Source organism: Neophocaena asiaeorientalis, unplaced genomic scaffold, assembly GCF_003031525.2.
Source record: "Neophocaena asiaeorientalis asiaeorientalis breed wild unplaced genomic scaffold, Neophocaena_asiaeorientalis_V1.1 scaffold40, whole genome shotgun sequence".
Taxonomy (NCBI): domain Eukaryota; kingdom Metazoa; phylum Chordata; class Mammalia; order Artiodactyla; family Phocoenidae; genus Neophocaena; species Neophocaena asiaeorientalis.
In genome coordinates, this window is record NW_020185335.1 from 2,733,355 (window position 1) to 2,746,031 (window position 12,677).

The following is a 12,677-nucleotide window of genomic DNA, read 5'->3' on the forward strand; positions in this document are numbered from 1 at the left end:
AAGGAGCGTCAGTTGTGATTCGTTTCAGCTGGACTCCATTTTGACCTCTAGTTTGAAATCGGACCCTGAAGCTTTGCGTTTATTGGGGTCACCGAAAGTTAAAGGGAGAGGCTGGCCCCGTCCCAGGCAGCAGGAGTAACCCCAGGTGGGGGGGGGTGTCTCAGAGTGGGGCAGGGGGAGCAGGACCCTGCATTTGGCCATGTGGGGGAGGGGCTCCTCCAGCCGCACCTCTCCCCACGCCATTCCCAGCAGCGTTCTGTTCCGTGGACTTCCTCACCAGGACTCCCCTGCTTCCCAGCCAAGGGGCAGGATTTGTAGTTGGGTGTTGCCATTTGCCGGGGTAGCATCCCTTCCCTCCGCCAGTACCAGCTCCAGGCTCTGTGTTGGCCGCTGGCGGCCCGCGCCTTGACCCGCCCCTCCCTCCCCTCTTCTTCCCTCCTCGGGGCTCCGGGCAGCTGTGGGCTCGGTGAGGCAGCAGGCTCGCGCGCACCTGCAGACCTCCCAGCTGCCCAGCGGGAACGAAGAGCAGACGGGCTGGCGCGGTGGGAGAAAGAGGGAGAGGGACGTGGCTCATGACTTCCCGTGGCAGGAGGCACCTTGGTCCTTCCCGGGCTGGTACCAGGCTTGTGTGGAGCCCAGGGAAGCTGCCCTGCAGCCTGACTTTGCTTCCCTGAACCTGAGCTGAAGAGAGATGCAGACAGGCAGGTGTCCACCTCTAGGTCCTCTCAGGGACTCTGCACTTCCAGAAAACTCAAAGCAGGTGGTCTGGGAGTCTGCCCGTGTCCCCTCCTGCCTGTCCACCGCACACACGCCTGTGCACACACACGCCACCACCCCCTTTTTCCCCCACCACCGCTGCAGTGTGAGGCCCAGGTGGACGTGGCCCAGTTCTGCCTGAGTTAGGACTGACTCACTGCACAGTCACGGCCCTCATTTCAATACAAAAAGGGAGAGAATAGCTTTGCTGATTGGTTCCTTCCCGAGTACTGCAGTGGAAGCAGCTGAGTTTTCAGTCCTTTAAATGGAGTCGTTTAAGCCCATCCAGCCTTCTTTGCTCGCGATCGGTCTTTGCGTGCGTGTGCATTTGAAGGGAGCCGGAGGAGACGCAGTCCATGAAACAGCTCTGTTCAGGTTGCGGCTGTGGGAGCTCGATTTGCTGAAGTGCCAGGTGTTGTGGGGCTTTGGGGCCCATCTTGTGGGCCTCCGGTGGGGAGGGGATTGCAGCTGCTCCTGGGGACAGTGACCGGAGTGGGGTGAGGCGGGAGGGTGCTCCTCTAACAGCCGTCAACGTCCCTGCTTTCCCATCTCTCCAGGGGAGGTAAGATTTAGGGACCTCAGTATCAGTGGCCAGTTGTGGTTTTGCCGCATCCTGGTTCTTCACCAGAATCACGTCCCCAAATGTCCCCCACCGAATCTGGTGACCTTGAGAGGGTACAGTGTACTTGGCAGTGGAAATACAGCCATGAACAAGACAAAGTCCCTCTTCTCCTGAAGTGAGCTTCCTTTCCAGGGTATCTAGGAAGTGCTGTCTGTGAGAATATCCCAATACTTCCAGGTACAGCCCTGATCTCAGATTGGAGCTCCCTGGGGTGCAAGACCCTGAAAGGCCATCTAGTCAAGTTGGACCACAGATTGGTGGGGAGGGGCCCCTTCCTAGGGAGGGCTTCACAGAGCCCCCTCGCTGATGGAATGTAACTGTGGCCCACCCTACGCAGGGCCGTACATCCAGCCTGGGGCCTCAAGACACAGTTTAGCCCATTTGTAACAGCTGACTTGTGTGAGGTCGTTACAGTGCCAGGAACTGTGCTTAGACCCCTTAGCTGTTGTATCTAGAGAAGGTTCAACAGTTCTGTGGGGGAAATACTGTTATCATTTCATTTTACAGTTCAGAAAACACGGCCGAGCGAGGTGAGGTTAAGCTGCACACAGCCGGGGAGTGGTGGAGCCAAACTCAGAACCGGATCTGTTTGACTCCAAAGCCCGTCCTCTTAGTCGCTTAACCACCATGCCCGTGTTTCACCACCTGCGGCCCTGACCACCCACATCGGAACCCCAGCTCGTGTTTAGTCATATCGTCATCCCCATATGCCTTTTTCTCTTGTTCCACAAGTTCTTGAGAAGAGTTCTCTCAGTCTGGTGTGGAGAGGGGTGTGTGTATTCTGAAAAAGTTCTCCCTCAGCCCCCTGACCCTTTGTCCGCTTTTCTTATTGGTTTATAGGAGCTCTTTGTATATCGGGGACATTCCATTTATCATGTATGATTGTGATACACCCACGTGCCCATCACCCTTGATGAGAGCCACTGGCCCCCGGGGGACAGAGTGTACCCAAGTGCTAATGATGCAAAAGCTGGGCACAGGGAGGGGCAGAGCCTTAGAGACCTAGCTCTGCCCCCCACCACCATGCAGTCCCCTTGGCACGTGGCCTCACTGGGGTGTCTTGTGTGCCGTTGTTTCTCTGTCCGCCTCCCCTTCCCCCTGCTCCAGTGGCAGCTTGGTAGTCCACACCCTTCCCCCGCCCCACTGGCAGCTTGGTAGTCCATCCACACCCACCTGGCATCCTCAGGTCGTCTCTGCTTTACCTTATTCAGGAGAAGCGGCTGTTTCCTCAGTACCGCCTGCTCCTTGCAGACTTTATCTGAAAATCCCTTTTGTCAGAAAGAATTTGCAGGTGTCAAATTAATATTCTTGGCACTGGAGTAGAAATCCTCCCATTAGCTGGAGATCCAATGACTTGTTTTTAAGTGAAAATGCAACCCCGATTCAACAGCGCAGAATGCATGGCACGTGCACAGAGCTTCCTGCTGGACCCTGGTGGGAGGTGGGGCTGCTTCTTCCCCTGCCCGGAAGATGCCAGTTGTCGGCTGCCTCCCGAGCCTGCAGCTGCCGGGGCGGGCTCTGCCCGTGAGCCCCCAGAGGACAGGTCTTCTCCATGTTCCTGGTGGTGCGGCTGGCTCAGTTGCAAGGGGGTGGGGGGAGGGGTGGCTCGGTGATTCCTCATCCTCATCTTACTCTCAAGCACAACTTGCCTCCTAACCTGGATTTAAAATCCTCAGCGGGTGGGGGGAGGACTTCCCTGGCAGTCCAGTGGCTAAGACTCCTCGCTTCCACTGCAGGGGCTGTGGGTTCAATCCCTGGTCAGGGAACTAAGATGCCATGCGGCACAGCCAAAAAAAAAAAAAATCCTCAGGGGGTAATGGTGGGTACGTGTCATTATACATGTGTCCAAACCCACAGAATGTACAACACCATGAGTGGACCCTCATGTCAGCTATGGACTTCGGGGGATATTGATGTGTCAGTGTAGGTTCATCGATCGTAACAGATGCTCTGCCATGGTGAGGAAGACTGATAAGGGGGAGGCTGTGCGCATGCAAGGGCAGGAGGTATGTGGGAAATCTCTGTACCTTCTGCTCAGTATTGCTGTGAACCTAAAACTTCTCAAAAAACTAAAATCTATTTTAAAGAAAGAAATATGTAGAATTAAAAATAAAAAGTCTCAGTCTCAGAAGAGACCTGGAAGGATGTCTGGTGCCCCTCCAAGGGAATGTAGCATCCCAGACAGCCAGCCACCAGACCTGAGCTCGAATCACAGGAGCTCTAACCCCTCCTCACCATGGACCATGGGCAAGAGCCTAACCGCTCCAGCCTGCGCAAAGGGCCATGATGTCTGGACATGCCTCATAGACCACTGTTTAAGGGGACAGAGTAAAACTCCTGGTCCGATCCTGGCCCTTCCTAACAACCTGTGCATCACCCCAAGTTCTTCAGGGGAAATTGGCATTTCGCTCTGTTGAACTCTTCTGCCCAGGAGCAGGGCTTGTCCCCATTTGAGTCATCTTGTAAAGCTTCGAGGTCTTTTTTGTAGGTCTTATTCATTATGAAGTTTACTTTCAGTATTTAAAATTTTGTTGTGACTTTGAGGGGCATTCCTTTCCGGTAATATTTTTTCCCGAGTGACAGTGCAGCCCGGTGGCCAGGCTGTCCAGGAGTCTGGTCCTGACTCTGCCACTTAATAGTTGGTTGGGGGATTCCCTGGCAGTCCAGTTGGTTAGGATTCTGCGCTTCCACTGTAGGGGGCACAGGTTCTATCCCTAGTCGGGAACTAAGATCCCCCATGCCGCATGGCGGGGCCAAAAAAAAAGTTGGTTGCCCTTGAGCAAATTACATAGCCTCTCTGAGCCCACTTTTCTTATCTGAAAACCGAAAGTAATGGTGGAACCACCCACCCAGGTTGTTGTGAGGATTAAATGAGATCGAGAATGTCAAATGCTCAGCACAGGACACAGCACATGTAAACACGTGGTAAACGTTAGCTCCTCCGACGCTGGTTATAATTTCTGTGAAAATGGCAGAGACACACACTGAAATCAGGAAGGTGGGCTCCACGTTTGCCCCACGTCCTTCCTGCCTCAGTTTCAGCAGCAGAAGCTGGAATGGAAGCAGGTCTCTGTCCTGTTTCCCTGCCTGTCTCTAGGACCACACAGGCCCTTTGCAGATGGCCAGAGTAGGTGGGGCTGTTGGGGGTTCATCGTCCATTTCCAGGTCACAGAAAAACCAAGAGGAAGGCTGTGCTTCCTCCCCCTCTATCAGCCCCCCAGCAGCCCTGAGATAGCGCTGCCCAGAGCAGGGAGCCCATCGTCAGTGGGCTGTGTTGCAGTGTTGCCGGTGGAGGGGCTCCCAGCTGGCTGCCCCGGGTCCAAGGGAAGGAGGAGAAATGCCATCTGCAGCAGAGGACCTGCACTGGGGCCTCTCACTGCCACAGCTTCTTGCTGATGCCATTGAGATCCAGAGGGGCACACCTCCTGGGGCCACCAGAGGCAGCCTCCCAGAGGCTTCTCAACATCTCGGAGCTGGGGTGTCCCTAACACCTTAGAGCAGACATTCTCAATCCAGGAGAAGTCCCCCCCTCTTTCCCCTCCCCTAGTTGCAAAGTAACTATGAAGAGAAATTGTGGATGGGAGTTTATGGCTTATGTGTTCAAATTCTAGAAAATTTGGAAGGTACGTTAGTGAGGGCATTACTCACGGCAGTGGTAGAGTTTCTAACTCCGGAATCCATTAACTGCATGGAAAGTGTGGTCTGGCTGTCACACCCAGTGGGACATACAGCCATGACTAGGAGGCCAGAATAATGGGGGGATAGTTAGACGGGTCTAAGAAGTGATCTGGGGGCATCTAACAAAGGTACTTAAAGTCCCCCATGGGAACAGTGATGTACCCCAGTCCAGAGTAGCCCAGTGCCTTTCCTGTCCTCTACCCCATGGTACATCCCAGAAGTGTCCAGACCCGTGGGCGGGAGTGCAAGAGCTGCCCCGCCCTCTGCTGAGTCCTGAGGGAAGGGGGGGCCGTCAGCTCTTCTCTCTAGTGCGAGACTTGGCCCATCAACCCACTCTGTCTCGGGGCACTCGGACCCTCACCAGCAGGGGTGTTATCAGGGAACAGACACGACTATATTTGAGGGTGGTGGGCTTTGGGGGACAGGGAGAGGATTTCATTTGTTTTCATGGTCCAGATCCCAGGAGAAATGGAGCGGGAGAGGTTCTCAAATCTCTCAAAAGAGAGAGCTCTGCGGGGCTACGCTGAGTCGCCCCAAAGAGAAACGGGCCGAGGCCGGTATAAGGGATGGGCAGAGTGGCTCTGGGATTGTGCTGTGACTGTTGCCGCTGCTGCTGCTGACTGGAGGTCTGAGCCCAGTCCCCCGGCGCAGACTTGGAGCGAGGCTGCCTTTGACTTCTTCTGCCTCGGGAAGCGGCAGCCGTGCTGTCGCATCATGTCCCTTTCCCTCTCCATCCCTCATCCTACCTGGTCCACAAAAGCACTCCCTCAACTTTTCCTCTCCCCAGGAGCCCTTGTCACTATGGTCTGGTGGGGTCGGCCAGTTGGGCCCAGGGATTCATCTCTCTGCTGTAAAGGGATTTAGTTGGTGGCAACAGAACCTTCCGCATTGGGGGAGGCCCCAAACCCAAGAGCTGTGCCCTGTGGGTGGTGGGGAGGTGCCAGTCCCCATGGGTTCCTCTTCTGACTCACATTCCAGCATGACAGGCTGTGCTCTCCTGCCCTCGGGAAGGAGGGCCTTCTGTTGGAAATTGGCCATCCCTCAGTGTCTGCCCCAGAAATGAGGGCTGCCACTTATTTAGAGGCCCCTGTAATTGACAGCAGCTTAGAGAGCCAGTGATGGCCTGTCCGACGCCCCCAGCACTGGCGTCCTTTGGAAACCGTGCTGGTTACTGTGTGCCGGACGCCACGTGTCTGGGAGAAGGAGAGGCAGAAACCAGTTTGTGGAGTAGTTGCTCTGGTCAGAGTGCATCGCATCTGTTGCCTTAAGGAATCTGCCTGGTGATCTTGGAGTGGTTTTCATTATCCCCAGTTTGACATAAGACGAAGTTCAGGCGTGAGGACGATAACTTGCCCAAGGTCACACTGCCAGGAGCCAGAATTGGAAGTCAGCTCTGTCTGATTGCAGAACATCTAAAACCCCGCAGGAGGTCTGACCTCGCTGCACAGCGGGAGTGCCGCCGGGATGGGGTGCACTTTATTCTTCAGTCTGGACACACTTGACTTTGACCTGCCCCATTGGGCTGCCCCGGGGCTGCTCACCCACCCACGGCCCCATCCAGAAGGAATGGGCCAGTGGCAGGGACGGCTGAGGGGCGGTGTGGAAGCAGCCTGGGTGGAGAGCAGGAGGACAGGCCTCTGCTCCACGCTGCCCACTCTCCCCGTGGGACCGGGCAAGTCCACGGCATCTCCTCACCTCCATTTCCCTCCCTAAATTGCGGTTGGACTGGATCGTGTTAGTCCCTTCCAGCTCTGACTTTGTGTGGTCCTGACTCCACTGCCTGGAATACTAATGCAGCCTGCTCAAAAGTGGACAGTCTTCTGTAAGAATGGGGCTTGTTTTTCCTTCTCATATCCTTGCCTCAGTTTTTATTTCACTCCAATTTTCATTCCATCCACTCTCCAAAACAAACAAAAACAACCCCTCCACCACCCACCACCCCCCGCTTCAATTTCGAAGATTTCTTTATAGTCAGATCACACGATCAGGTCAGATGCCAGCCCGGAGAACCGAGAGGTGAGATGTCAGGGGCCAAGAACTTGCTTCCTCTCGCCGAGAGCCCACCTCACATGGAGAGATGAGCTGGGCCACAGCACAGACAGCCGAAACAAGGAAGGTGTGGACCCTCTCCTGCTGCAACCTTCCGGGGGCTGGTCCACTCAGCTCTCCCTGGGGCTCACCCTGCGGCTTCCGTTGGAGGCTTTGGAGAGGAAATGAGAGGAGGGGAAGTAATGAGCAGGGAGAAAAGCTGTGGCCAGCAAGGCAGAGACACAGGCCTCTAGTCACAAGCCACAGGGACAGGTGGCCCCAGGCCCCCACGGCCCAGCAGAGGCACTGGCCGTCAGCACTAGAGGTCCTGGAAGGTCTTCTGCAGTGAGCCCTTGATGTAGACGATTGCCGTGGAGGGGGCAGGGGAGAGGGGCGCGTGGTCTCAGTCCCAGAATTGAGCCTATGGGGAGGCCTGCTGCTCTCATCCTTCCATATCTCTGCACTGTGCGCTTTCACTGCCCCGCATCAGCCTCCTTCAGGTAAGGGGGGACCCACAGTACTCGCCATCGGCCGCCATCACCTGCTCTAGGAAGGCAGGTTTGTGTGCCGGGAGGGTTTTCAGTCTTCATCTCTGTCTGGATTCCCTCCACTGATGGGCAAGTGAGGACCCAGAGCTGCACCGTAACTGGAGCACCTGAGTTGGGCAGGGGCCTCCTGGTGAAGGCGAGGGTGGACTGAGAAGGGCAGATGAAGGGGAGGTTTGCTTTCCCGAAGTAGGGCTGGGCGGCACAGGAGGGAGTCCACAAAGGGGAGCTGGTTGCGAACCGTCTTACCCTGGACAGGGCTGGGGGCTCCCAGAGAGCCGAGCTACAGGCCGACTGGCCTCCAGGGATGAGCAGACCACCTGCCGCAGCCCATCTCTCCTTGAACTCAGGAAGTGATCAGTCACCTCACCTAGAAAGGTCAAAGTCCAACAACCCAACAGAAGTGCCACAGGGAGCCACGCACACCAGAGCCACTGTCAGAATCCTCTGGAGCTTTTTTTTTTAATAGGTAGGTGGTTTGTTTTGGCTGCACCGCGTCTTAGTTTCAGCATGAGGGATCTTTGTTGCAGCATGCAGGATCTTTAGTTGTGGCACACGGGCTTCTTAGTTGCAGTGTGCGCGTGGGATCTAGTTCCCCGACCAGGGATCGAACCCATGCCCCCTCAGTTGGGAGCGCAGAGTCTTACCCACTGGACCACCAGGGACCCCTCTCTGGAGCTTTTTAAAATCCGGTTGTTTGGGCCTCAGCCCAGACCGCCTGAATTGTTCTCTGAGGTGCAGCCTCATGGCCTGGGTGCTGGTATTCTCCACAACCCGCAACGATTTTGATGCTTGTCTCTGGTTGAGAACAGATCAGCCTAAGATCCTATTGGGAGGCTAGGGGCCAGGCCCCTAGCTCTCAGCCCTGATGCCCTCTCTCCATAGCCCTTGTGGTGGTGGCCAGGCCAGGGGCCCTGTTTTTACCCGCACCCCCACCCCACTTGCAGCATCTTGAGAAGTCAAAATTTCTCCCAAGATATGTGTCGATTTCTTCTCCTCCAGAGACGGCCAAAGCTGAGTCAACTAAATTTCCCTGACATCTTCCTGTTGGCAGTTCGCAAGGCCCACGGACGGGGCGGGGAGTTCTGGTTGCTAGAGATGCTGAGGACAGGAAGTGTACCTAACGCTCGCTCCACGCCAGACCTGTGCTGGGCATCACCCAGCAGGCGTGGTCTTAGTCCGTCTCCACAGCAGCCCCTCGAGGGTGCGTTCTGCTGTGTCCCCACTTTACTAAGTGGAAACAGACTCAGGGAAGTGAAGTAACTAGGTCAGGATCTCGGCTTGATGCTCCGTGAGTCCACGAAGCCTTATTTGTCACGTACGCCACCCACTCCTGCTCATCAAGGCCGGCCAGGTCCCCGTCTGTGTCATCATAGCACCCTGTGCCCTCAGACCCTCTCACAGCCCTTGTCACACTCTATGAGGACAGAGGCTGTGTCCAGCACATAGAAGGTGCCCAGATGCGTTTATGAGCAAGTGAAGAGACGGGGTGGGGCAGGTGGTGAGCTGACCCCACTGCGGCCTGCCCCACCCTCCTCCCTCCCTTGCTGGGGCCTGGTTCTGCCTCCTCGGACCAGAGCTGAGTGGCTTGCAAGCACGCTGAGATTAAGTGGAGACCTGGTAGTGGGCAGGAGACCGGGCAGCCCCACGCCGCTCTCCTGGTTGCCATGGACTGGTGCCCCGGAGACAGCGGCCCCTCGGCTCATCGCCTGGTAACTGAGCTGTAACAGGGTGCGCACTGCTCCCGAGCTGCCCGCAGCGTGGCCGGCCCCTTGCCTGTTCCCTGTCTGGCTCGTGGGGAGAGTTTGCCTCCTGGAGGTGCACCTACTGGTCAGGGCCTCTGGGATGCAAGTGAGCGATGGCTGGCTTCAGCAGGAAGCCCTGGGAGTGGGAGAGAAGGGGTGGCGGGGGCGGGGGGGACTGGTCTCCAAGTTGTCTCACCCCAGGCTGGCCTTTCCCTCCTCTCCCCTCAGAGGGATGGAGGCTGGAAGGCTTTAGGCTGCCAGAACCCATGCTGTGCTGTCACTGTGGAACTTAATAAGCAGTAGGTGCTGGCCTTTGGCATGTATGGCACATTTCAAACTTCACTAAAAGCAGAAGAGAAGAAAGAAAGAAAAGAAAGCAATCTTGATTCCTAAGGGCATGCTTCAAAGTCAGGCAACAAACCAAGATATAATCCTTTTTTTTTTTTTTAAGTTGATTTTGCTTTACCAAGCCATACAAGGTTTTAATCTGCGTAGTTTTCTCAGTGGGAAAATAGGTCTAAGCCTAAGCCGTCCTTCTCCCCCACCCCCAAATCTAAGTGTTCTTTTTGGCAGTGCTTTCCTTGCTTGTTGCAGAAGGCAGGGCTGCAAGGCTGCGGGACCCGCCTCCCAAGAGTGCTGGGCATGGCCTGCTCTGACCCCGTTGCAGCGGAAAGCTTTTCTGGGAAAACCGCTCCCTCCTGGGCTGGGTTGCGCTGGGCCAGGCTGGAGCCTGGTCACTGCTTTCTCCAACCTAGGTTTGCTCTGTGTCCAGGGCAGGGGCTTCCAGTCCCAGTGCCGGCTAGTGCCAGGCGCCATCACCTAGAGCTCCATAGTTTGACTGCTGCGGGGCCTGTGGAGATCCTTTGACCTTCCCTCGGCTCCCCCAGGGGACCCTTCCTGGGGACGGCAGCCTGTGTTCCTAGAGTCAGTTCTCTGGCTGATGCCACCAGCCGCAGAAGCCATTCTATAGGTGTCAGGAACTCAAGAGGCCTTGGCCTGCTGGGCTGTACCCGTTGTGAAGAAAGGGGACAGGCTTCTGTGTGGAAGGAAGCAGAAGGCCCCGAGGCTTCCTGTGGATGCCTGGCCTCGGTGCCTCTTCATTTACTCTTAGCTCCACTTCCCAAGAGTAAGGAGTGGCCTGACCTGATCCAGCTCTCAGGCATGGCCCTGCAGCCCCACTGCTCTGGACAGAGGCATCAGATGGCAGTGGCCCGCAGACCTCAGCCTCCAGGACCTTCAGCCTGAATTCACCTCTCCCACCAGCCCGAGTACATCACTTGGAAACACTCTTGTGGCCTCCTCCTGGCTGGGACTGGAAAGGGCCCACCCTGGGGATTTCCTTCCCTCCTCGTGGGACTGGAAGGCTGAGCCAGTTGACATCTGGGGCCTCCAGTGGCCTAGCCAAACTTTGGAGAAAGCTTCTTAGAGTTAAGTGGGTAGAGAAATGGGAGGCTTTTCCAGCCATCCCCTTGGCAGAAGCTGTCCAGAAGCATCCATCTTCCATTTCCTGCCTGGCACTGCAGGTCAGCGAGAATTTATTCAGTATCTGCTGAGTGCTTCATCTGGGGCTTCATGTTCAGGAGTCTTGGTAGGAGGAGAGGACGGGCCTGCAAGCCTAGGGAAAGCTTTGACCTTGCAAAGCTCTGGGTCTCCAGCTATTCCCAAGGTGGCGAAGGACCAATGGGAACGTGTTGCAGAGGGGGGAGGGAGCCTTCCGCCCCGAGCGGTTTTCCAGGGCTGGTCTGTGGACCAGGTGTTGGGACAGAGAGCGCCTGGATGGACCAAAAAGGGAAGGAGGGAGCAGTCACCATCCGGGAGACTGTCCTTGGCCTACTGGAATGCAGGGGGTGACAGCCTGCCGTGGCCCATCCAGACAATGACTCCCCTCCCACACTGAACTGTGCCCTTAGCTGCTGTCAGGTCACCTCCTAGAAGGAAGGCCTTTCTCAGGAGTCCCGTGGCTTCCTTACTTTGCTCCCCAAGCCACGGAGGGTGTGACACCCCTTCCACCTCACCTCTGCCACCTTCCCCTCAGAGTTGCTTTGTCAAATGTTTTCCTTACCCAGTTGCCACCGACCCTTTCACTTCATCGATGGCCAGCTCACTCAGGGACCAGGGACCAGCTGATGTGCCTTCCCCACCCCCCCAACCCGTTGCCATGGTGACGGCAGGCACTCCTCCTCCTGCAGAATATTGCTTTCTTGTAACCTTTTTCCCTCCCTCTTTCCCCCCTTCTTTCTCTCACACAGAAAGAAAGCACAAGTGTTTTATATTCATTCCGCGAAAAGCTGTGTAGTGCATACTAATTGGTGTGGCTTCCTCCTGCTTCTTTGAGCCTTTCCCGTCCTCAGAGCCAGGACCACAGGCCAGCGCAGGCATGGGCCCAGCCGGCCCGCTCTCTGGAAGGGGGACTGGCTCTGCGTTTCTAGAGGCCGAGCAGTGCGTTTATAGCTCTCGGCCTTTTGTCCAGGCCGTGAGCGTGATCAGGGCTGCTGAGATCACCGTGTCCTTCTCCCCGAGCTTCCTGTCCTCAAGCCAAGGGCTGCGAGGTCTCCAGGGGAGTAGAGCGCTAACACCCTGGCTGGCACAGAGACTCAAAGCCAGGTCCAGCTGGAGAGTGGCTCCTCTGTGGTCTCTGTTGCTCTGTCCCAGGCCCCCTGTTGGCGTTGCCCCCTGGAGCCTCTCCTCACTCCCCAGGCAGAGGCAGAGTCCCGGCCTAGGCCTGCGTCAGGATTGTGGTTCCGTAGCCTTAAGTCCAGCACCTGGACTGAGTGGTTTTGCTGCTTGGCTGGGGGAGAGCCAGTGGCTGGACTTGATGGGCCTCGGAACCAGGAGCGGCTCCCCGCCAGCTCCCCACTCTGCTCTTCAGGCAATTCCTTGCCCTCCATTTTGATAGCCCCTCTCAAGCCCCTTTCTCTGGAGGCTGAAGGAGATGAGGGTGTGTTCTCTGACTCCCACTTAAAGGGGGCTCCCGCTGTACGGGACAGGAAGGACGCTGTGTGCGCGCGCGTGTGTGTGTGTACAGCAGACAGTGGGGCTGTCTGTTGGCTCTAGCCCCCCGGGGACCAGAGACAGATCTTGAGGCGTGGCCGGGATCACTGAAGGAACCTGTAGACGACATTTCCAGCTTTAATTGTGCAATTGAAGTGTAATTTGCATTCATTTGCCATTTGGTGTTAAACTTTCTAAAATAAGAGAATTCAAAATGCGAAGTGAGAAATGAGAATTCAAAATGCAGCTTTGCTGGCTGTGCTCTCCAGTGGGGCAGGAGGAGGTGTACAGAGATGGGCGCTGCAGACTGTC

At 56.3% G+C, this 12,677-nt stretch overlaps 1 protein-coding gene across 1 annotated transcript in view; it reads left to right on the forward strand.

Annotated features, from left to right (window-relative positions):
* The window catches only part of VAC14 (VAC14 component of PIKFYVE complex), a 168,604-nt gene that overhangs the window by 102,463 nt on the left and 53,464 nt on the right, over positions 1 to 12,677 (forward strand). The gene's annotated exons all lie outside the window — the stretch shown is intronic.